This window comes from Pipra filicauda, unplaced genomic scaffold, assembly GCF_003945595.2.
Source record: "Pipra filicauda isolate LSUMZ 115617 unplaced genomic scaffold, ASM394559v2 scaffold23_size5868930_pilon, whole genome shotgun sequence".
Taxonomy (NCBI): Eukaryota; Metazoa; Chordata; class Aves; order Passeriformes; family Pipridae; genus Pipra; species Pipra filicauda.
In genome coordinates this window covers 5,358,427-5,384,157 of record NW_024104354.1, presented here as the reverse complement: position 1 = coordinate 5,384,157, position 25,731 = coordinate 5,358,427, and the positions used below count along the sequence as shown (strand labels likewise).

General features: G+C 42.6%; 1 protein-coding gene and 1 non-coding gene across 7 annotated transcripts in view; one reads left to right on the top strand and one right to left on the bottom strand.

The window, feature by feature from the left end:
• Positions 1-2,955: 2,955 nt before the first annotated feature.
• On the bottom strand, positions 2,956-3,027 carry TRNAE-CUC. Its single transcript has one exon. It is a non-coding gene; the product is annotated as a tRNA-Glu (tRNA).
• A 98-nt stretch (positions 3,028-3,125) lies between these two features.
• The window catches only part of NCOA7 (nuclear receptor coactivator 7), a 90,867-nt gene continuing 68,261 nt past the window's right edge, over positions 3,126-25,731 (top strand). For 2 of the 6 annotated variants that reach the window (XM_027751772.2, XM_027751736.2), the window contains exons 1-2: positions 3,126-3,260; positions 5,519-5,695. The gene's annotated coding sequence lies outside the window, so the exon portion shown is untranslated. The other 4 variants (XM_027751759.2, XM_027751766.2, XM_039381788.1 and 1 more) reach the window with 4 other exon arrangements.

Genomic DNA, 25,731 nt, shown 5'->3' with positions numbered 1-25,731 from the left:
GTAAGGCATTTCACTGAGATCTAAGATGGAGGGAAGAATCTCAGGGCCCTACACAGCTCATGTGAACTGTTAATGAAAGGGGAAAACGCAAGATGAAATAATATAATTGTGACTTTCAGGATCTTAGGTGACCCACTGAGCTATTCCCCTGATCCAGTTTGAGAGCGTTGATGAGATGCTTGCCCAACCCACTCTTAACAACCTCCAGCCATAGGAATGCAATAATTCCTTAGGTGACATCCTTTGGTCCTTGGGTTTAACTATTATTTGGCACTTTTTCTTAATACCTAAGAGGTGACAACAGCCCTGTTGACTGTTTGCCTTCTGCCTTAAAGCAAAAGTTATCCCATCCCTTTGCACCTTCTTGAAGCTTGGCATGCAAAATGTAGTGTAGGACCTTGGGATTTCTCATGAGACACTCCTATCTGCATTGAAGGGCAGCCCAGGGTGCAGTACGTCTCTGGCATGCCTGAGAAAGGCAGCCAAAACCATTATTTCCAGTGGTGTTTTCACATCAGACCAAAGTACTCCCACATAAAGAGTGGCCTGCCAGTACCAAGGAGTTACATGGGTGATGCAAGGGCCGTGGCTTGCTCTTGGCAGCAGGGAGAATCCCTGCTAAAGCATAATCTGCCAGGTGTGGTAGCCCCTGGCTTGTAGTCTGTCCAAGCTAACTATTATGTTCATTTATTATCAGTATTTCTTGTTTTACCAAGAAATACTGATAGTATTTCTTATGGCAGTGCCCTGGGTCCGGCTGGAATGGAGTTAATTTTCCCCTTAGCAGCCCTCATAGTGCTGTGCTTTCTGTTTGTAGCTAGAAGGGTGTTCATAACACACCAGTGTTTTGGCTACTGCTGATCAGCGTTTCCACAGCATCAAGACACTAACACGCCTCCCTCCCAAGGCCAGTAGGCTTAGTGTCAGGAGAGGGAGAATTTGGGCAGGGACTCAGCTGGGACGGCCCACCCAAACTTACCAAAGTGGATATTCCCTACTCTATAGCCACTGTGCTCAGCAATAAAATGCAAGATTAAGGGTGGGGGAAGGGATTAATTTTTAAGGTATTTTTCTTCCAAAGCAACTGCTACATGTACTTGGCCTTTTTTTTTTTTCATTAAACTCCCTTTATTCAATCCACAAGTCTTTCATCTTATTTTCTCCCCCTGTACTGCTGAGGAGGGGGCGTAGGTGGACACCTCATAGCAAGCCAACATGAGCTCACCACAGGCAGGCACTGTTCCAGTGTGAAAGAAGAGGTCCTCCCACTGCCCTCTCACCCTACAAATTAGGGGCAGGTGTGGGAGCGGGGGGCTACAGGTGAAGAAGAGCAGCTCTTGCTGGAGCCCCAGATGAGGATTTGGATGCGCAGCTGATTGTGCACTGCTACAGGACAGAGCTGTGAGCTCTGGGTGGAGGAGAAGGGGAGGCACCACCTGTTGCAGGACTGGAATAGGCTTTACCCTGTTCTCATCACTTCTTCCCTTCACACATACTGGAGAACCCACACCATTTTTAGGAGCCGAGAAAGAAATGGCCTCAAGTTGTGCCAGAGTAGGTTTAGATTATATATTAGGAAATTTTTTTTCATGAAAAGGGTTGTTAAGCATTGGAACAGACTGCCCAGAGAAGTGGTGGAGTCACCATTCCTGGAAGTGTTAAAAAACCATAGTTCAATGGTGAACATGGCAGTGGTGCTCTGTCAGCGGCTGGCCGTGATAATCTTAAAAGTCTTTTTCCAACAATAATGATTCTAAGTTGTGGTGAGGGTTTCATTGCAGGAGAGAGCAAGACAGGTGCTAATTGCAGGGAAGTATTAAAAATCCCTTTGTCTCTTTGTTTATGTCTTTCCACCTCCAGAAGAATATCTTATCTCTTCCTTGCACCCCCCCAACCATATGCATTGCATGGTGGGGGCTGTGCAAATACACTGCACAAAGACAGTCTGTAGCTTAGCTGAGGAAGCACCACAGAGCACTGCAGTCCCCCTTCTGCCACGACAGGGGTACAGGAGACAAACCCTTCTCACTTTCTTTGAGGGAAACAGCACTTGGTCAGAGAGGCACATGCACACCACAGACAGCTAAGCGGGTCACAGAACCACAGAATGAGTCAGAGAAGGGATCACAGCAGGTCATCTGCTCCAACCTCCCTGCTCAAGCAGAGTCATCCTAGAGCACATTGCACAGGATTGCATCCAGACGATTCTTGAATATCTCCAGTGAGGGACACTCCACAACCTCTCTGGGCAAACTGTTCCAGTGCTTGGACATCAGCACAGTAAAGAAGTTCTTTCTCATATTCAGGTGAAACTTCCTGTGCATCAGATTCTGCCCGTTGCCTCTTGTCTTACTGCTTGGCACCACTGAAAAGAGCCTGGTTCCCTTCTCCTGACATCCTCCCTTCAGATCCTTGTAGACTTTGATGAGGTTTCCTCTCATTTGTCTCTTCTTGAGGCTGAACAGGCCCAGTTTCCTCAGCCTTTCCCCATAACAGAGATGGTTCAAAGATTTGTGATAGCACTAAGTAACCATTCACCTCTGGGGAGAAAGATGTGGAAACACCCTAAACTGTTAAGAGCAGCCAAAAAAAAAGGAAATTATGGTATTTGTAAGTGCTGGCCAACAGCCCTACTTTTACCCCTCTAAGCAGCCTCTGCTGACTTCTAGACTCCCTATGCACGAGCATGGGGTGTCCACAGGTAGTTCTGTGAAGTCAAGATGTCCAAACACTACACCTGGCCACACTTCCCCTGCCCACAGCGCTGTGACTTTGCTCATTGCCTTTGTGCACGATTCCTCCACGCTGCCAAATGTGTCTTAATACTCGCAGCTGGGCAGTAATGCCCACGCCTCGCGCTCGCACAGCAGCCGGCCGATGCTCCCAGAATTGTAAAAGCAGGAGAGGGTCAGAAAGAATCCAAAAACGCAGGAAAGTTGGAGGGCAAAAACAATTTTCCCTGACCGGGAATCGAACCCGGGCCGCGGCGGTGAGAGCGCCGAATCCTAACCACTAGACCACCAGGGAACTTGACAGTAGCGTCGTCATTCCTTCCTACGACTTTCTTCTGAAGAACTCCAACGGCCATAACGACACCCCTACGCCGCATTGTGCCGCTGTTTTTCCCCTGTGCTCCCACCTTCCAGGCAGTACCAAGTCGTGGAGGCAGCTGCGTGTACGGAGGGACGTTCCATTCCACCCCACAGAAGGGGATAGCGACGGCGGGGTGGGAAGGAGAGTGGGCGGCCCAGGCGAGGCGGGTGAGGGTCCCCCACCGCGGGCGGGAGGCGGGATGGCTGTGGGGGGCCGGGCGAGACGGAGCCGTCAGCCCGGGGGTGCCGCAGCGGGAGCGGGGGTGACTCGCTCATGGCCACAGGCAAGAGCTGCGCGGCCGGGGCAGGGGCGGGGAGTTCGGGGAAAGGCGCCGGAGCGCGGGGCCGGGTCTCCCTCCCTTCTTCCGCGGGGCCCCCTCCGGCCGCCTTCGGCGGGTGCGGGGCTCCGCGCAGTTGTTTTCCCTCCTTTCGTGTTGCTTGTACACGCTGTTGCTGACAAGATCGTTTCTTTACGGGGTGCCGCTGTCACGGCTGCAGGCGGGGCCTCGTCAGCCGAGCGCTCTGCCCTGCACAACCCCGGAGGCGGCTGCCGGGAGGGAATGAACGTGGCGGTTCCCTCAGCTCCGGCTTGGTCGCTCTCCGGGCAGGCTGTGGAAATAAAAGCACCGGTGTTAGGCCGGCAGGGGAGAGCCGGTCCAAGGGCGTGCCTCAGGTGGGAGCCAGTGGCTCCACAGAGGGACTCGAGGTTGGGGGTTTGCTTGCCTTGCACTCCCGCCGCCTCCTCACGCCATAGATAATAATCCGTGACCTTGCTTTTTTTGGTAAGATTTGTGTGAGAGGAATGAAAACTGCCAGCGATGCAGATGACATTGCATGAGCGCTTCTTCCTCTGGCATGTCGGTTTTATGAAAGCAGTAGATCTGCGAGCAGTACGAGGAAAAATAATATTCCCTATTTAAGCAGTGTCCAATAATACGGGCGGGTTGGCTCTACACAAGTAAATTTCTCTAAATCTAAAGCACTCTGCTTCTAAAATGCATTATATAAGAAACCTTTTCTGTGTTAAGATAGATAAGCTTCTTCTGGACTGTGCAAATATACATTAGCTGATCTTTAAAAGCTTTAGAGTCAGAAAACAAACTTAAAGGGATCCCTTTCCTCAGGGATGTATTCAGGAGGTTGATGGTGTTTGGTTTGTGTCTCACTGGAGTTCCTTGTCATCGGCCAACAGGTGATTTCATCCCAAACCCTTCACCGTAGCAGGCTGGAACAAAACATGGGTCTTGATTGTGATGGAGATTTCTTTTGTCTGAATTGAGCAATTTTATTGTGCAATGAGGTAGATATCATAAAATACAAGGTTATAATCAGCCTGTCTTAAATACAATCTTATGTCTTATATATGCAAGAATACCATTTCACATGTGTAGATTGATAGCACCTTCGTTGGTAAGACCAATGCATTTCAGGCCTTGAGGAGACAAAGCTGTGGATTGCTGGGGGTTGAGGTATCACTGTGGCCTGAGGCCACTGCAAAGAGGAGTGTGTGGTTAGGGGAAAGAGGTCAGCTGGTCCCAGCAGGTAATCTGTGCCCATTGTCGAAGAAAAAGGCAAGGTGGGACCTAGTTTCCTGCAACATGGAACCTGCAAGGAATGTGAACCAAATAATGAGATGGTTCCATGCTGCAGAAACTGAGCTAGCCTTAAGGAGTTTGTATGCTTCGCTAGGTCCACAGTGTCATGGTTAAAAGCATAGGCTTCTCCACCCTGGGTGCTTATAATGTGTGTTTTGGAGCGGTACTGAGTTCTGTGCTTCTGTGGCTGAGATGTTAGCAGCACGAGACAATTAGGTTAGAACACAGTAGTAGGTCCACAGCAGTTCCATTTGCAGTGTTGAAAGTGTGTGTTACAGAAGGGTCATTGCCACTGAGTTCTTAGAAGGCCTCTGTTGTGTGACACTGCAGAGGAAGGTAGGGACGAGCCCCCTGATTCTTAAGCTGCCTGACTGTTGGAGACAAAATATTCCCCCCTGACAATTTCAGAAAAGTAGCAGAGCCTATGAAAGCTGTGATCTTATGGCTGATGGCAGGGTGGGAAAATGTGGTTTTTACAGGCCCTAGAAAACTCTTAAAGGTAGAAACAAATCAGTCTTGTTCTGTTATGCTTGACAATTAGCAAATTATTCTCCAAGAGAGTAATACATCTTACTAAATTTCTCTTGAGCAGTGAAGGGGTTGTTGATTACATCCATAGAAGCAGTGAAAACTAAGGTATGTACTAGAAAAATGTATTGAAATAAGAAATCTTTTCCTGGATGTGAACCTGGCTGACCACTAGACCATCAGGAAAGTAGCATTGAGAGTCATATGCTGTCTAGTTATTTTTAGAAATGGCTTTCTCTGCTGTACAAGTCATGTGCACTGACAAAAGATTATGCTTCTTCTCTTGCTTCCTGTATCCAACAGGGAAATGCATCAGTGAAACTGTCAGCGATTCAGCCTCCTGCCAGCACAGAAGCAGCCGGTGCCTGCATCCCTGAGATGCTGGCTGAAGAATGATCTTCCCGAAAGCGCCAGGGAAGGAATGTCAGAGACTGATGTTTCTTTTCACTTAACAGAACAGTGGTGTATTGGTAAAACCAAGTGAGTACCATTCAGTCTTAAGAGTTACTGTACCACAGCTTCAGTTTGGAATGTAAAGCTGAATTTTGGAACCTGGAAAATCAGAGCGATTACTTTAAATGCAAGCTGTACAGCAGCATGCAATTAACTTGTCTGTTCCATATGAATACATTACATATTATTATTACTTTAATTTGCCATGTTAATTGATGTGTGACAGTAGGCTTACTACGTAAAGATGAGTAAGAATAACATCAAAGCAATGGCTAATTTATGAAAAGTACATCATTTGAGTATGTTTCTACTCTATAACTGTAAATACAAAGTGTCTTTAGGACCCGTGGTACATGCTTCAGCAGTAGCGAAAATCCTCGATCCGCACAAAATCTGTAAATTGTATTTGCGACTGTGTAATTTGTGCATTTATCACTCTTCTCTTACCTCAAGTGTGTGTTTCATTTGGAAAGTCCTGACATCAGCCTTTCTTCTTTAAGTTAGCCTGACTTAAAATGTACATCATCCCAGTTTCAAGGAAGTGGAGAGGAGAGGGATGGAGAAGATGATGCATGGTCTTTTGCTATTTTATGTTTACTTTCCACGTATGGTCAGAATGGTTACCTAACTGTTAGATTATAACAGTTTTCTGGCGGAAAAATACTATTGTAGTTTATATTTATTATATCTGTTTTAACTGTAATAGTGTTTTGATGGAAATAACGTAAGGAAAACCTCAAAAGGCATTGTCCAAGTATCAGAACTGCTGATCTCCCAGCTCCAAGCCCCTATTCCAGACTCCCTCTGCCTGCAGTGTGGCGCACACAGCGCCAGGGAGCGGCACACGAGGACGTGCAGCGTCACATCTCGGTGCCGTCCAGGAGCGGCATTCCCTGTTTACGGGAAATACTTTAATGATCCTGAAGAACAAGAAAAGGAGCAACCAGCAATATTTTATAAATACTTTTACAAGTTCTTTTATTCTTTTCCTTCAGCTGCCATTTTAACCCTGGCACTGTATTTGATTTAGAAAAACGTGTGTCAGCTTTTTTTTTTTCTCTTAGCCTATGTTAAAATGCACCTGATTCGGGGGTTTGGGATAAGGTATGGTGGTGGGATGCTTCATCCAGCGCCCACTGAGCTCAAAAAAATACCTTAGTTGAAACAAATAGGACTTTTTTGCCATCTTTTGTATCAGCAAATTTCGTTTCCTTTACAGTCTTTCTTCTGAGCATTTTGGAAGCAACTTTTGGTTTGCTCTACTACACAGTAAAAATGGGTGCATAGAATCAGTTATTAGTGGAGAAGTTCTTATAAAATTTTCAAGCTATGGCCTCTTTCTCATTTTTGTAAAACTTGTGGAAATTTTCAATACCTCTGTCAAATTGAGTTCTACTTAGATGATCAATTCAAAGTTAAAGGGTGAGTTGGGGACACTCTGAAAATTCATCATTACATAAACTGAAGAAACCAGGCTAAAAATAGCCCTCAGTGCATGGTAGGATCAAGCTGGGCCTCAATTATGTATGCATAAAAGTCTGTCTGTATGAAACCTATTTTGTGACTACTTCATGGTGAATAATTGTAGGAGTAATTGGGAAAAATGGGACTGCTAATGGAAAAAAAAGATCGGTGTCACCTTTATTTTCATATCTTTTAAAAAATGGACTGTTGTAGTACTCAAGGTTATCAGTGTAATTCTTTATGGCAGGTTGTCTTTCTTAAATAAGCAAGCTGTAAGCTAACAGTTGCAGATGTAAAAAAAAATCCAGAAACTACATGAAACACACACGAGTAATACAATATTTTTTTCTGCTATTAATGTAAGCTGATCTGAATGCAGGCCATAAACATACTGTACCTCTAACAGTTTTTTCACTGTAATGCATGCAATTCTGTTAATGTACTCTGAAGTGTGTATTGTGGGAGATCAAAACCCCTTCAAATGTAGTACTTAAGTATCCCAAATCTGTTCTGTCTTCCATGTGTGGTTATACATGTGAGTTTTGTGAGAAATCTATTTCTAGGGTAAAAATTCACAATTTGGAAGTGATTAAAATAGTGAAATTGCATTTTATGTCCATCGAAATAGTGCAATCAGTGATAAAACAAATTTGTGCAATCCTGAAATGAATGAGCAACGTGAACTTAAGATTTTCTCAGGTAAAGATATTCTAACCTCTAAAGATATTCTCCTCTAACTAGAAAGAAAAAAAGAAGACAGAGAAAAGAAACACACGTTGCTTTAAAACTTTCATAATTTTAAATATAGCCTTGGGATTTCTCGGGCCCTGATGCATATCTTGGGAATGCCTGGGGTTGACTCTTGAGCAAATCAAATGCCACCATCTGAAGCTTAAAATAGGACCCATGTTTCCCAGTTTCCCATCTGTCATCAGGATAAGATCTGACACTAGTGAGATCATACTAAGGATTACCAATTGCAGTGGAAAATAATATGTTTTAATCACACCGTTACAATCATGTGAAGAAAAGCAAAATGGGTAATTTTTTCCAAAGAAAGAAGCAAAGGCCTTGTAGCAAGAATCCATGCCCCATTTTCAGTCCACGAACTTCCCCAACTTTGGGTTGACTTGTAACAATAAAAGCCCCAAACTATCTATTCTCAAACCAGCAGTTGATACTACAAAGACAATGAATTAAACTATGTTAGAGCATTTGTATTCAAATGAATTGGCACAGAACATATTGCCATGGGAAAGAGCAAACCATTCAGATCTCTAAACTGTAGAGAGAACAAAACTAAATTTTATTTCAAAGGTGATGTGTGTGTTTGTGTCTGATCGACCTGTCTACTTATCTCATGTTCATTGCTGCAACAAATAGGCAGGCATTACTTATTACTTCCAGACTCAGTAAAACAAAACAGTGCATTACATCCCACTTACCCAGGTTCTTGTGATGACATGAAGTCTGTGGGTTGAGCTACAACCACAGTAATCCACAGTGCCATAACTGGAACTTGTACAATGCTTCTGTTCTAGTCCTAACCTACTTAGCCTGCTGCTCTGACAGGAGTTCAAGTCATTTGTTCCCCATACCATGCCAGCAGTTTAGAATATGTATTTGAAATGCTTGGGGCAAAAGAAGTGCTATAGAAATGTGTAGTTTCTTTGTCTACTGTATGGAATCTACTCATTGTCTTCATAGAGCTACCTACACAATACAATAGAGGTGACTGTGCTTGGAATGACGATTGGCAGCAAACTGGTACATTAGGACAGGGACAGCTTTTCCTGGAGCTAAAATAAGGTGTTAGTCACTGTCATTGTTGTGCAAGTGCAGCTAAGAGATAAGAAGGGTTTCCACCACTTTGATGGATAGGGCTTCATAGTTTCTGCAATTTGGCAAAAGAAGTTGGGTAAATAGTACTGCAGTTTTCTTCCTCTTTTTTCCCCTGATTTTGTTATCTAAGCACTGCTGGAAGAGTAACTGAGAGCAGGGCCCCTTTCTTCTGTGTGGTGGTAGAGAACCTGTGTGCTAGTGAAGTATTTGAGATTTTAACCAATGTAACTTTGGGTTTGTCCATCTTTTGCCTGGTAATAATATAGATATAAGATGTAATAGCTGCAGTATGTGATCAAAATGTATCCTCTAAGCAGGAGACTATGTTTTAAAGCAGATCTTTGTCTTGTAAAATGCGCTGTTTCAGTTTAAAAAAAAAAATCAGGTGGAAACTTCAATTTTAGCAGCAAATTTAGTGGAGGAGTTGAGGCAGTTGTTGTCCCAGTATTGAAACTGAGTGGTAGCAAGCATATGCTATGAATAGGGTAATGGCAGTGGTGGGAGATGGCTGCGTGTCTGTATTGGAGTTGCATTTTGTCCTGAAAATGATACATATGTTTTCAAAATGGATCTTTAAGCAGCTGTTAAATTAAAAAATAGGCCTCTGACAAATATCTCTCTTACTTAAAATTAGAATTTGTTGGGTTTGTAACGTTATAACTAGTAAAATTACACTTGAGACACCTGCGCACCACTTGTTATTTTGACATACTCTCTTAGCATCTCCACGTATATGTGTCATTTTTTCATTTATGCAGGTATCTGCCTATCTTCTGGCTTTTGTCTTGTGGAATTTAGGATTTAATGTTACAATGCCTTTTTGGCCTTCCCCTAAGCTTTCAGCCTTTTAGAGCTGGTTACTGACCGAAGGAAGGAATAAGCAGCTAGATCTTGTTTAGACTAGCCGCAAATATCTAGAAGGGTTACCTGGAGTTACCTCGGGTAAGGGAATGTAGTTTCTGGTAGCTATAGCAGGTGGTGTTTTTTGGGGGTCGGGTGAAGAACCCGCTTGCTGGCAGTGCAGAAACAGCAGGTGAAGTTTGCAGGCGTTTCAGTTTCCCACGGATCTAAAGGCTTTGGTTAACCTTAATTTCCAAAACTGGTTGTTTTCTTTTTAGTACTGCCCTTGAGAAAACTCCTCTTTTAGAGGCACACATTGGCGCTCAGGCGGTATGAAGAAATACGCCTAACTCGTAGGACTTATTCTGGCCCCGCAGACCGACCCCTTTCCCCAGGATAGGGTTTGAAGGCCGTGAAGCCCAGGAGGAGCGTGCGCCGGTACGACCCCGCTCCCGGGGCAATGAACGCGGCTCCCGCCCGCCGACGGCGGGGCCAGCGCGGTCCGCTGGGGCCGGGCGGGGCCGAAGGGAGGCGGGACCGTCGGAGCGGGGCGGAGCCGCGGGGACGCGGCGGGGCCGACGCCGCTGTGGCAGAGCGGGGGGCGGCGGAGCCCTCGCGGAGCGCTCCCGCCGCCGCTGGGCCGCGGGCCCGCCATGCCGCCCGCCCGCAGGTCGGTGTGACTGCCCGTGCCCTGCCGAGGGGCCGCGGGGCGGGCGGGGCTGCTCGGTCACGGCCTTGTTTCCCGGCCGGGGCGTGGACAGGGCGCTGTGGTGGCGGAGGAGCTGTTTGTTTGCCCGCTCGCCGGTGCGCGGGGCCAGCCCGGCACCGCTGCGTGGGAGGTGAGGGGCGGCCCTGCGGGCGCGGCGGGGCCGTGCGGGGCCGGGGCGGCGGCCGAAGCTGTCTGGGGACCCGCGCTGGGCTCTGCGGCCGCCGCTGACCAGTCGGTACTGCTGAGGGGCGCTTTGACGGCTTTCACGGCTTCGAACCTCGTTGATGTCCTCCCTCACCAGGTCTTGGATGAATTACTGGAATGTTCCAGGCGCTCTCTCATTCTCTCTCTTTCTCTCTCTCTCTCTCTCTCTCTTAATTTATAGTCTTAGGTTGTCGTTATTAAGAAGTACTGCCGGGTGCTAGAGGTTTGTCGGTGATTGATTTTTGTCTCTTTAATCTGTGCAATGGACTTTCCTCCTTGTACCTCATCATACAGTACTTCAAAGTTGGTTTTGGGGTGGAGGGGCATACTTGTGTCTTGAGTGGTGTGTTTGCAATATTACAGTGCTAAAGGATGCAGTCAGTAACTGTCCCCTAGGTGATGAAATTAGATGATGAACACTTCCACTCAATAACGGGCTTTTAGCATGTGTTTACTTTACATGCTACAATTATTGTTCTCTCATTAAGTAGTCATAGGTTTCTTGTATTAACGCACAATGGTGGACTTTTAAGATGTGTAGGTGCCCGTTAATCCATTATGCTTTGCCTCAAATCCTGTGAAACAGTCTAAGGGCCTGTGTTTGTGTGATACTTAAAAATGTATGTTGATGAACTTTGCCAGTATATTTTATCAGTGAATGTTTACATACTGTGGAAATAATAATTTGCTGATATTGTTCTATTGGACAGTTATATATACACACACAGACTTTCAGAAAATTAATGGAGAAGGCAATAGAAAATGCCAAGAAATTATGCGTAAATGTATACTTTCTGAATTAAAATTACTTTATCGGGAATATATATCTTTAACTGTAAGTCATGGTTAAAAACATATAAGTCCTAGTGCATTTTAGACTGCTTTCTCTTTTATTCTTTTACCTGGAAAATGTCCATAAATAAACCCAAAATATTTTAAAGACCTGAATAGTCAAGTTAGGTTGATCCTGTGAAGAGTTGTCTTGAAGCAGATGCTTTTAGCCAAAATGCTGTCTGATGCCTTTCCCTCTTTTTTGTTTTTGTTTTTAAATAACGGATCAAAATCTTGGGCTTGGAGAGAAATTCTCTGATTCATTTAAATTAAGTTCCTTTTTTTCTTGTTGCATATTATTATGAAGAAGAAACACTTCTAGAACGCCTGATTTGTCCAAGTTAGTTATGAGGCAGTTTCTGGGTTTCGCTCCTGGGCTTTGCCCAGTGTCCTGTTCTCATTGCACCAGTGGCCACACTTCCATTTGGATTTGTTACATCTACTGCCAAAATGATAAGTGATTCCCTTTGGAGTTGAAGTGAGTTAGAATTGATTGGAACAGTTCTTGTCTTGTTGTATAGGCTTTGTTGCTTTGCATATCCAGGATTTTGAAAGACTAAAGTTGGCTGGAGGTTGGCTATAGTAAATATTTGGCCCTGACTTCAGGGGACAGCTTGAAAATCTCCTACAGTGTTAGGGAATAAGCCCCTCTATTCAAACAGAAGTGAATTCACTTGAGAGTGATTTGGGTTGGAGAATAACATTTTTTCAAAAAGATAATTAACAAATCATGAGAATCCTATGGATAGGTACTGCAGCCAGAGTGACTCTGTGCAGTCACACATTTGGGTGGGAAATTAGTCTGAGCCTCTGCAGCATGATCTGACACAAGAAATTGCCCTCCAGGCAGCTGGAAATACTCGCAAACAGTAATTATGGAAATAAGGGACAAAGGGACTCTCTTTGCTATTTAGTAGGCATGGAAGGAAAGCTGGAACATAACCAGTGTTGAGAAAAATGGTAAAACTACCTTTCTGGAACAAGGCTTGTGTCCTCTGTCTCAGCGGGTGCTGCCCAGTGCAGCTGCAGTAGTCCTTGGCACTTCGGGAGTGAATCCAGTGTCATCAGCCAAGAAGCAGCAAACTGACAAATTGCTTCCTCATCGTGATCAATAAGCCAAAAGATTCTAAGGCTTTATGGGTGCAGCTCTTGTTTTAGTGAGGTACCCACCTGCTGGTGGAGTTATTGACAGTGGGGATGGCCACCTGCCACACAGTTGGTGCCTTCTCACTTGAGGGAGCTGGGCCTGGGGATCTGTACCCTCATGGAAGGAAATGCAGAAGTCACGCTGCTGCTGCTGTTGTGAGTTTGTCCTGGGGGTTAAGATTGCTTTCCCAAAAAGAGGAAATATAATTTTATGTTTCAATGAAGTCAGCATTAAAAGCACTCACTTAGGTGACCTCCTTTGACTGGGAAGTAAAGCAGGGTAGGAGAAACAAGTCTTTGTTTTTATTCCCTCTCCTCCCTTTTTTTTTCTTTTTAAGTTCTTATTCCCTTGTCATTTTTCCTTAGCCAGATTTATGAAACGAGGCAGTGACAAAATTCACAGCAGGCTAGAGGGTTTATATTTTTCCCCAAAAACATAATGTTTCAGGTTGATATATTAAACATACACATAGGAGTATTCTTTTTCTCCCCCTCTCCCTTTTCTTTGCAAACCCTTCTGATTATAAGCAGAAATCTGTATGTCTTTGTTCCTGGTCAAAACATCAGCTGGGTATGAGTAGTTCTGCTGCTGCTGGAAGGTGTGTGTTAGGAACAGTTTGCTCAGTGTTGGGGTGGGCAGCGCACTGCAGTGCTTCATGGGGCTGTGGTTGTGTATCTGCAGTCTTTGCTCTGCTTGCCTGCAAGGGCAGGGTGCAGGCAGGCGTCCTGGGGTCTGTTGGGATTTCCAGTGGGTTGCATTGCACTGCAGAAGGTGGTAGTTAAGTGCTCAGAAGGGTGAGTTACTCCAGGTGCAGTGCTTCACTTTTGCACCTCAGCTGCTCCCAGTCTCTAACCAAGCTTGGAGAAACAGTACCAGTATTTCTGCTCAGTATCATATAGCATTCTGGTGACTTGCATGTACTTACTTGAGACTTAATGACTTGTCCTGGAACCACAGTTTATCCCTTAGGAAGACTTCTTTCTGGCTTAGACTTGGAGCTTTCAATGTATACAGTACTCATCATGATCTCACTAAGCCCTTCTGATTGTTATTTATCTTAAGAGGTGAGCTGTGCTTTGAGTTGCATGCCTCAAATTCCTTGTGTTGTGTGGTCCAGTGCCCTGTCAGTAGGTGAAGCTGTTCCCTGCTCTTCTCAGTTTTTCTATGCTCTGAAGTACTCCCAAGGTGTAATTAAGCATTAGGCCTCCTCTTCAATATGCTATGTGTAGATCCCACTGAGGTGCCACTTTTTTCTTTTGTTGCCTTTCTTATGGCTACTCTGTACGTTTTACAGGGTTTTTTTCCAACCTCCTCCTTGAAATGCAGGCTCTGTGACTACCCATCATGTTTAAGTAGTGGTAACATCAAACTGATTTACAGGAACAGAAAGCATGCAAGCTGAGCAGGGAAGTTATACCTGTTTATACAGGCAAGATATGTGTTTATCTTTTGGTTATAGTGTCAAATTAGTATTGTTTATGTTTCATTTTTTGTTCACTTAGAGAATTGAAAAGATTTTTATATAATTTCTAAAAAGGAAAATTGCTTACTGTAGTCTCAACCGTTACTGACTGATTTTAATATCTTCCCATAGTGTTTCTGTAGATAGGAGAGCCATTTCCCCAAAGTCTAAGACTCCCCAGGCAAAGAGCTGTCCCAGTGTATCAGTTAGAGGAAATCACAGCTTTGTTTTACAGAAGTTCACAGTGAGAGCTGTTGCTTCCTTGAACTCATCTTAAGAAAAGGTAATTTATTCTCTGCCTCATTCTTTCAAGTGAATTTAACATTTTTTTAACAGTACTCTCTCTATCTGCTGCTACTCCTGTCTGGTTTTTTTCTGCTTTCTGTCCCACATGCCATCTGTCTTATTTTCTGGTTTGTTTTCCTTTGAAATACTCTAAGGTAATGCAGAGGATAGAAAGAAGTATGAATATTTATGAAGTATCACTGCCACCTTCATTCCGAAGGGAAGAGGTGTGGATGGCTTCCTGCCAGATCAGGTGGTGCTGTGATTGCAGAAATACTTGAGTCTGCTTAGGTTGTTACTTTGGAGGAGATACTACAAGGAACAACTCGGTGTTGTCAGTGGCTTGGCAGTGCTTGGATGCTGTGTCAGTAGTCACTGTGCACAAGTGCAGTAGGTAGCATTAGGCTGTTGCTGTAGTTAACTATTTCATGGTCAAGTACTGCTTTAGTCTGGTGGCAAGGGCTTTATTTTACTCAGCTTAAGAAGCAGCATTTCCATAATGCTTTTTAAGTAGCTGTACTGATGCCAAAGACCTGGGCACTTCTGATAAAGCTGGGTTTAATCTGTATGGATTTGGTAGCTGTAGCAAGCGTGGCAAAACTTTGTAGGCCAGAGAGTGGCTTGAGTTTTTCCATTATACTTTCTTCACAGAAGCATCGAAGTGTATAATAATTTTACATATGAAGATTGCTTGTGTGATATTTAGAATATATATTAAAAATAAATTCTTCACTGATATGAGCAATGTTTGACTTGTTGTACTCCCTTTTTTTTCCATCCTGGATCAAACCTTTTTCACTGAAGCTGCTGAAGACTGCTAAAGGTAGGAGGTGTGATAACCTGTGACATAAAATCCAGGCCATGCCATCTGTCCCAGCTTCAAAAACTGAAGTGCTGGTGTTGTCCACTAGATGTGTGATGTGAGTCATGACATCATGGTGACAATGGGTGGAGAACCAAGGAGGTAAAACTTTTACTTTGTTAGGGAACAGTGTGCTGAAATGTGCCCAGGTATGTGGTGAAAGATTGACTTTGCCTGCTGTGAGCCAGTCACTTGTGCAGATCTGGTCCAGATGATTAACAGCTTTTCAACAGCTGGCGAGCATGAAAGTCCCTTTGCCACCCAGATATAGGGGTCAAGTTGCAAGCAGCCTGAGTAGTCATCAGGGCAGTTAGGAGATGAATTCAGAACCACAAAGGAATGACAAGGGTGGCTCTGTGCTGGTGCTGTGAGTTGTTCTTCAGTCTTTGTGGTTAGGTATCAGCTGAAGAAATTTAATTTGATTTGCAGGTAATTGTTTCTTTGGTTAGGTATGCCTTGTGGTTAGGAGTGAAGAGAGGGTAGCATCACATCATTGTACAAAGGCTAGGCAAGAACTTCTTGTGACATCTACATTTGTGTCCTGCTATGGTAATACAGGATGGAAAATAAATCTCCTTTGTTGGGCTAATGCTGATGTGGTTGCTCATTGGGACTTATTTGTTCACTTCTATCAGGAGTTCTAGATTCCTTAAAATAGAGCTCTGCTGCTAACTGATCACTCAGTGGACAAATTTTTAAGTGGGTTATTTGCTTTGAAAATTGGATTCTGTTTGTAATGCATCATTTCTGTTAGTACAACTAACACATCGGTTGTCATGAAAAGAGATTAAGGAGATGAAGATTAGTTTTCTTTTCTCCTGCTCTGTTGACACTGTGCACCTGACCCTGTTGTGTGAGAAGTAAGTTTCAGTGTTTTGTCAACTAGTTATGTCCTTTTCTGAGCCCTGCTCTGGTGGTTCCCAGTCCCAGGCTGAGCCTGGCAGGTAACAGGCAGGTGTAGGGAAAGGGGACTAGAAACTGATCTTGAAACCAAAATGGTACAGCAAGTACAAGAAATCATAAATCTCCTACAGGGAGTTTGGAAAGAGCAAGTAACATGAACCCCAGGAATCAATGAGACCTTATGTATTGGAGGGTTCTCCTGGGCTCCATGGATGGTGAGCTGCAGGAAAAACACTGCATCCAGGAGCATTGTTCCTTGCCCTTCTGCTCAACTCTTGATGCGCTTCAGATTAAGTTTATGAGAAGAGCGCAGAAGATGCGTTCCCTTCCTCGTTTTCCTCCTGGGAAGGAAATGTAGACCCAGACCTGGCAGAGCAGAGTGATCCTGCTCCTTGCAGAATGGGACCCTGCTGCTTTAGGAATGAGTCACGATTGAAGAGTATGGTGGGTAGTGTGTGCAAATGCCAGTGGAAAGCCAAGAAGGTTTGCAAAAGGAAAGGTGGTGGAGCTGAAGGGAGCCCCCTGTAGCAGCAAACCTGATTTTAAGGTCCTTCTGAGGAGACATGTATTTCTTTGTACTTGGTAACTGTCATGTGGACCAGTGTAGGGTTTGGAACGTAAGGGCTTCAAGTTACCAAATTTATTTCTTGGGCAAAATTCTCATCATCCCTTAGTAAATGGTTACAGTCCTTCAAAAGCCTGTCCTCTGGCTGTGGGTTGTTATTTCTGTTAGTTCTTGTTGTTGTTCTGGTTTGGTTTTCTTATAATATCCAAAAACTCTGTAAAGAATCAGACTTCCATGGATGTCAGCTGGAATCAGGACTTCACATTCAGTACAGTGTTCAACTGTTAACTCCTTTGCAGTCAGCATTATATTGCATTTAAAATAAAAAGTGTTACCTTGTACTGTGTTTTGCAACTGTTGTTTAAGTTTTTATTTCTTCTTCATATCATATGCTATTTGTTGTGAGTTCTGTGATGAAAGAGCTGTGGATTATTTTCTCACTGAAAGGCTCTAGCGTGACAGCGTACTGTGTCATAAATTGGAATTTACATTATCTGGCCTTGAAACGTATCCTTCTGCCTGCTTCTTTTCACCTCTTTTTTTTCTTCTTATTTTTCATTTTGTTTTACTTCCCCGAGTCCAGCAAGCAGATAGCTCAGAAAAGCAATTTTGACCTGTGGAAGCTACTCCAGGTGTTACTTGTTCATTAGGTTAGTCCAGCCATGGGTTTGAGATTGATGAGTGCATTTTAATCCTAGGTCCTGTAATAATTATTGACAAGAATAGGTAGGTAGGTTAAACAGGTAGGTTTAGGGTTAAACTTGATGACCTTAAAGATCTTTCAACTTAAAGGTCTTTTTCAACTTAAATGATCCTTGATTCTAGGAATCCAGCTCTGGGGTAATACACTTTCCACAGGTAATGTGTCAGTTCTTTTTAATTACAATTCACTAATACACCCTGGTAGGGTAGGTGCAAGCTGCTTTTCCTATTCTTCTGAAAAATTTCCAGAGCCAAATTTTAACACCAAAAATGGAAGGACTACAGCCCCTCAAAAATAGGTGCTTTAACATGTAAAAAACCCCCAAACAAACCCAAAACTTGTTAATACATTAACTGTTTTGGTTGGCTTCATCTTGAGATAGGGCAGTGATGTAGAATCAAGAGAATACAAAGTCTTGCTGGGCAATTTGAAACACTCACTGTTACCATCTATGTCAGGCATAATTTGTGGTGAATGGAAATTTAGCAGCTTTCATCTTTGTGCCCCAGTTCTGCACATGTGTGCTTAGGTATCACAAGCATAACTTGTGTGAGCGAGTAGTCCCTCTGGATGCACTTTGTACATGAATAGAGAGCTCAGAGAGCCTCTATTGTGCCACCTGGTCACGTGGCCGAAATGGATGGCTTCCATGAAAATGCAGCACTGGAGAAATTGAAGCTATTTGTCAGATTTTCTGAGTTTGTGATGTTTGTTTTGTATTTTTTTTCCCAGAAAGAAGAAATACGTAGCGTCAGCATCCTGAGTTACTTTGATGATACTGTCACTGTAAGATGTTCAAATTTTAGTTTCAAAATCACTGTTTTGTTCAACAAGAGCACCTCTGTTCAATAAAATATTTAAAACACATGAATAACCTGAAAGTAAAATGTATACTGCTACTGTGTTACCAGAAAATTTCTACACTTCTGTTTTTTATGCAACAGTACTCAATCTTAATTTAAGTGTATCTTCAACTTCTTTGTTGTTTAATGAAGCCCTGAACCATGTCCCTGACTGAACACATCCAAGAGTTGAGCAAATAACAGCCAGATTAGATATGCTGAAGAAAGGATATCATATAACTGTTTTGTATGAATCCTTCTGTTGTACTGTCTTTTCTGCATACATAGAAATAGGCTACTAACTTTATTTACTGTAATAACTTTGAACAGACAACTGTGCATGAATGCTTAGAACACAGAAAAGCAAGAAGAACTTTTCTGTTTCTGGAAACAGAAAAGCAGGTCTTCGAAGAGAGACTCTCTGATTAGTAGGTCAACGTGTGTGTGCTCTGGTGTATAGCGAGGGGAATTCTATTTGAGAGGGGAGTTTTTGCATTGTATATACTGCAAGGTGGCTCTTGTTACAAGGCCAAAAACTATGTGTAGTTGTTTACAGGAATCTGGAGAGGGAGGAAGGAAAAAGGGTAAGATTAAAAAAGATTTTAACCCATGTTTCAGAAAAGCAAGAAAGTAAATCACTTTCTCTTACCCAATGCGTAAAGGAATGTGCAAGGAGGAAGGAAATAATTAGAAACATTGCTGCTTTTACAGGCTTCAGATTATGCCGCAGGGAGAGAGTTTCATTTACGGTTGATCACTGTAATTTTAATGCACCTAATGGTGCCAACGTCAGAGCACCTGTGAAGCTGCGTGTGCTGGTGTAGTACAGGGTCACACTCAAGAGACAATAAATGCAATAAATGTTGCAGGTTAAGCAATTGAAAAGGAAACAGTGAAGGTTTCCAGTGCTGATTTTGTACATTACAAATGTACAGGATTTTGTGTTACAATTAAACTGTTCAATATGTTACTTGATGTACAGAGTATGCAATGTGACACAGTTCAGGTTGCTATGGAAACCTGGCATTTTGGTTCTGTTAACAGTGTTTCAGATAGGAAAACATTTGCATTGCATTACTGTGAGACTCCTTTGTGCCCCCACTGTTCAGCTCCTTTGCTTCTCAGCTGGGAGATAGATGACAGAGAAAAGGCATGGCGTGGAATTTGCATGAGTCAGGGTCAATTGTAAAAACGACTGGTTGAGCTGAAACTTAAAAATTATAATTTTACCTTCAGGTAGCTCTCGTGTCTTTAGTTGCTTTTCTGAAATAACAGTATTTAAATATTAATCCTTCGCAGTGTAGTGTCATTGGCCTGTTGATGTGAGGTTCTTTTTCTAAGAACCTGAGAATGATGGGTACTTTTTAAAGAAACATTTCCCATAATTTTCACAGCATGATTAGAATATGGCTGGAAATGTGCTTGACCTAAAAAACAGTGACCAGTTCTAGTGCTGATGGGTTTGTTCATATTTTAAATCTTTTTTGTTGCCTGCTCTTACTCTGTAAAGCACTGAGAACATGTTAAACAAGTCTCATTGAGTACAATGGGTATATTTGCAAATATAAACCTGACTTTAAGCATTTTGGGACCTAAGCTAATTGTAAGTAGAAGGTGATTGATGGTACCTGGGATTGACGGTACAGGTATTTGTGCCAAGCATCAAGCAGCATCTTTGTGACTTAAGTGACTCTTCAATCACAAACTTTTTTGGCTTTGAGCTTTATTTACTTTTGGTATCAATACCTTTCTTGTGCTTGTGAGAAAAGAGCTGAGAAGAGAGAGAGCAAGATTGCTGTGAAGCTGAGATCATGCATTTATTTGTCTTTCGTAGCCTGTTTCTCATCTCATGAATGCTGGCTGTAGGTCTCCACAGCACTCATCTTTCTGAGTATGTGGTTGCTAATGCCTCCTGAGCAAAGTCACTGCCCAAGCTTTCTCCTGCAGTTCTGCTTTCTGTGGCACAAGTGAGAGTGTGCCTACAGTTCATCCATGTGCAGCAAAGCCTGCTGGAAAGGGGGCGTGAGCTGGCATGGTAGGATATAAACGGAAGTACAGACACAGAGCCACTTTCGCTGAGTCTTCTGCAAGTCATCTCTGTGGAAATTTTGGGTGGAGAAGTGGTGACAAACAGCTGAAGTAGGTGAAAGGGAGGAAGGTGAAGGGCAGTAATACTTTAAACTGACAGCTACTTGTTGCAGGGACGTATTTTAACAGCCTGAGACAGATGAATGGAAACCCAGTTCCTTTGGCTGATCAGGGTCCCCTTTATCACCAAAGGACATTTGCTGTATGTTTTCTGCCGTGATGCTGCTGTTTTACCCGTGCAAATCCCACTCGAGGCCTGTGTAAGCTAATTCATAGAAACAACTCTGGTGTATAGCCAGGCTGCAATATGTGACACTGTGGTTTCAGTGGCCTTTAGCAGCATTCTAACTATGGGGTGTAGGGCAGTTCTTCTGGTTGCTCACCTGGCACGGAGGGAGCACCAAGCAGTTGGCCGAATTTGTTTGCTACCTGACTTGCTCTTGTAACATACCACTGTGTAGGAGCGGTGAGGATGGAGTGACTTTCTGTTTGCTGCTCCTGTCCCTTTGCTTGGTTCAGAGAGGGGAATCTAATGAGGTCTTGATCGTGTCACTTATAAACCTGGTAGAGAACCCTGTAATTCCTTGGGTCTGGGAGTGATGTGGTTATCTTTATGCATATGTTTTGACCTTGTCAAAACAGATATGCAGGCTTTCTTTGAAATACTAAACAGATCATGAAATTAGAAGTTGTTATGAGCAAGGAACATGATGGTGTCAAGTGACAAATCAGCAAGGTAGTGCTAAGCAGATTGCCTAAATGCTAGTTGATATGTCGAGTGTTTATAATTTTTTTTGGATTGTAGAAAATGGTAAATATTTGGTATTTTAGTTGAATGCTGGGAAGTGCCTACATAAAAAGTCCTTTGTGTATATGTCTGCATGCTCTAGGGAGAGGTAAGGGAACAGTGATCCATCTTACCTCTCTGGATATGGTAAACTGCCTCCTTCTCTAGTTCACAGAATCAGAGAGTCATTAGGGTTGCAAAAGACCTCCAAGATCATCAAATCCAACCTTCTACCGAATCCATATTGCAAAATGCCATTTCTGCTCATTTTTTCAACACTTCCAGGGATGGTGATTCCACCACTTTCCTGGGGGCTGTGTTCCAATGCTTAACCACTATTCTAGTGAAGACATATTTCCTAATATACAACCTGCACCTTCACTGGTGCAATTTAAGGCCTTTTCCCTTTGTCATATCACTAGTTCCCTGGGAGAAGAGGCTGACCCCAATCTCTTTTCAGGTAGTTGTAGAGGGTAATACTGTGTATACCTCTAGAGTGTGAGCATAAGAAGCTGTAGGATTCAGAGGGCTTGGACTTGATGCTTGATTGAATTGGGGTGGGTTGAAACAGGATGAACAAGAAAATGAAAGTATTAATTGTTTTAAAACATCTGCAGCAGTGTTCTTCTTGACCTAAAAATCAAAATCTTCCCAAGTGGCCTGATTTCCAATGGCACTGCACTTTTACATTTTGGATGGCATAGCACTGCCTGTTAATAGTTTATGTTCTGTTTTGTAACCAGTTTCTGTCTAGCAACTGCAGCTGAGTTAAACAGTAAAATACATTGTGTTCCTTATGGAAAATACATCTGGTGATGTTCAGCTGCCTATGAGGGAAGAGTAAATCTGGATGTTTTTGTCTCTTGACAACTTCACTGGTGATGTGGAATTTCTGGTAGGTCTTTTGCTTCTCTTTATTCTGTGTGAAACGTGACAGGTTGAGTTAGTGGGTAAAAGTCTCTTCCCAAGCTAGACAGGCGTAATTTGTGTGGAGAGTTCTTTGGAGCTGAATCAAGTTTTGTTATTTGAACTTTGTTCATGTGGATAGACTGTTGCAGATCCAGTTGGGGAGTTGAAGGTGATCTAAGCTTAGCCTGTTCTTACTTCATTAATAGGGAATGAAAATGCTTGGACTGTTAGGTTACTATATCACTGTAGGGGGGATAATAACCTCCTAAACATTGTACTGTATTCCTCAAGAGCAAGAGTATTTGTTTTCTTTGCCTGTCTTATCTCCAGATCTTATCTGTCCTTGAGGGTCCACAGCATGCAAATAGCCATATCGAATCTCTTTTTTTCTCTTCATTTGGTAACACAGGAATTGTGATGCTGTTCTGTGTTTAATATGAGCAAGAAGTCTAGAAATTGCTTCTGCATACAGACTTATTTTCAGTCCCTTAATTGTTACATTTTAATTATTTTTGGATTTTAAGAATGTACCCTTGTTACAAGAAATAATGTGACAGGAGTAAATGTTAAAGGCATGAATAAGGGTCATTCACCTAAGCAAGGGTTGAGTCATCAGCCTCAACTTCAGGTGGAGAGGCTCTCCTAGGTTAGTTTAACACCCTTCAGTTATGTGTAACAAATTGGAACTTCTTTATAGAGCTTATTAACGTTTTAGAAATAACATTACTGTTCACATAGTGATTATAATGTGTCTATATAATTCTATTAAAATAATTCCATATTTGTCTTAAGATAGCTTTAGAATAAACAATTATTTTACCAATCCAACTTAATGTATTAAGTCTGTGCTATGTTTTATTTGCTTGTGCTAGGTGCTTTCCTGAAAGCTTACGATCCCACTTTTTTTCTGGGTCATTCTGCCTGAAGAAAAAGACTAAAGGAGTTGTAGCTTACTCTCCTCGTTGCTGGCTGTGCATTCGTGTTAACGTTTCATCTTGGGATGCTGTAGTATTTATTCCAAAACTTTTATCTTTACTATTGCGCCAAATAAAATACACTAGCAGAATATAAAAGCAGTAAAGCTCAGCCTGGTTAGTCCAGTCAGTGAGGCGTTAATGAAATGCTGCAAAGTTTAGCATTTCTCATGAAGTGTGAATGTGCGTTCGCCTTCCTGGCTTTAAACATGGGAGGTCTGTTGAAATGAATGCAAGAATCAATATTGGTGGTTTGGCTTGTGAAGCTTAATCATATGTATTTATATGACCGAGTAGCAGTGTCTCCTCTTTCATATTTCTGTTGCCTTATATTTAAAGGTGGTTTGTGTGACCCTATGCTACAACCTTCTTAGTGTGTGGTTTTATCTATTTGCATCTGCACAGTGCTCTGGCAACTCCTTTGGGCTTATCAGAGGCACAGCTAGCAACCCCCAAGGGTTCAGTTTCAGATCTAATGCACTGAAAATTCTTTCTCTATACCTGTGTTATGTTCTACAATTTTGTATTTTTCCAATTTGATAGACATTTTTAATATTGCTTTCGGAGTACTACATATGTATCTCTTCTGTTTTTGGTAATCCTTGTCATCTGTCATGGTACATCTTTTAGGGTCAGAATTGGCACATGTACCCAGAAGACTTGTTATTGATAAGAAGACAGAGTTGCAGATCTAAGGCAAATAATTAGTAATGCTTCATGTCTGAATATGACCACTTTTGAATGTTGGTATTACAGCAGGTGATAGTAAGGAAGTGTGCAGTGGTATGAGCAGATGTGGGTGATGTTTGTCTGTAGTCTCAGGGGCAGAGGTATAATAGAGAAGCAAAAATTTAAAAATTACTATTGTATGGGATACTGTACCAGAGAGCATCAGAACCTGGATCCTCAGAGAGTTGGCTTTTTATTTTCTTTTGTAGATCTGAGCTGTAATTTCTATGAATATGCCCACAGAGCCAAATAAAATGGAGACTGTGCTTTGGTCTTAAAAGTTAGTCAGTTTAAGTTCTTAGAAAATAATAACTATCTCCATGTCAAAATAGTCTCCTCCCGTGTTCTTATTGCTGCTAGTTATTGAGACTGGCTGGATTAAAGCTAGTGGGAGGATACTTGCACACATTGCTCTTCTGCTTTCATTTGAGCACGTGGAGGTACTTCTGGTAGTTCACTTCCCTATTTGCGTAGTAGGGAATTACATAATTTTCCTACCTTATGAAAGGTTGAGAGATATTGACTCTACAGGATCATAAAAAATATATCTAGAGAACTTCATGATCTTGAATGCTTCTTCTTCTCTGTATGTCCTTCCAGGACTTGCAGTGGGCACAGATGGTCAGAGACAAGCCATCAAGTCCACTGAGTATTCTAAAAATAATCAGATACTCCATTAGCTTCTGCATTGCTAGTGCTGTTGGATGTACTCTTGTTCATGTGCATGGTTTTGCAAAGTAATGCCCACAGTTGGGGGATTAATTGTTGATGCTTTAGAGCCAGCAAACAGGATTTCTGGGTGCTTACCCATGAGTGCAGCAAGCAGGGCTTTTTGTTGTCTCATGAAAATGTAAACTACTTAAACTCCAAGTAGCAGGTACATTATTCTTCATGCCTGAGAAGGGAGGGAAAAGGGAGAAAAAATAATTTTGAAAAATCGATAAATTTATCAGCCTTTAAAGAGTGCTCTAGTCACATACTTAGTTATTTTTAATGTTCCCCTCAAAAATACAGTTTCCATTCCCTTTGTTTATCCTCACACTTAAAGCATCTGCTACTGCTGCTTTGACTGTATCAGTGCAGGAGGCTGCTGTCCTGCAGAGCCAGGTGGCAGGATGGGCAGCAGGACCTGGAAGCAGCATTTCTGGAGATCTTGGGAGGGTGGTAGCAGTTGAAGTGGTGTGGGTATCCATGGTCAGGAGCTCAGTCTGTTCCCTGGATTTTAACTTCTTTAAAATTTCTGTTCCTCTTTTATGGCCTTGCTGGAGCATTCCCACTCTCATTAGAAAGTCTCAGTAGCATCCCCAGAACTCCCTGGCGGCAAAACTAAATAGACGAAGCAAGTATCCAAAAATGAGCAAATATAAATGAAAATATCCAGAACAATAGGACCAACGTTGTAAAGGACAGTATATTTTTATGCATTTTGTACTTTTCTTCATATAGTTATCAGGTGCTGACATTGGTTAAATTTGGAGAGTGGCAAATTTTTAACTGGATCCTTACTTAAATGCATTGTTTGGTCATTAGGAATATCTTTCCTCTTGAAAATACCTAATTAAAAGAATTAGCATTGCTGTAGACATGTAATATAAGCTTTTCACTGTTTCAATTTCAGAGTAGAAAGAGTTAAACTCAGCCTGAAATTTCTATAAAATCAGCTTTGTCATCATTTGAGTTTGCACTGAACTCATGATACGTGAGTTGTCTGTCTCTGGGCATATAAATATCTCCCAAATATGTACATTTTTAATAGTCTGTCTGATTCAGTCTTCATCTCTACCAGAAAGGAGCTGCCAGGAAACCAAGATTCATTTTAATCATATAGCATTAATAACATTTTAAGCAGTTAATATTAATAAAGATTACTTGGTCTTTTTTTCTTGGGAGATATCAAAGGGCAGGTGGGGGGAAGTA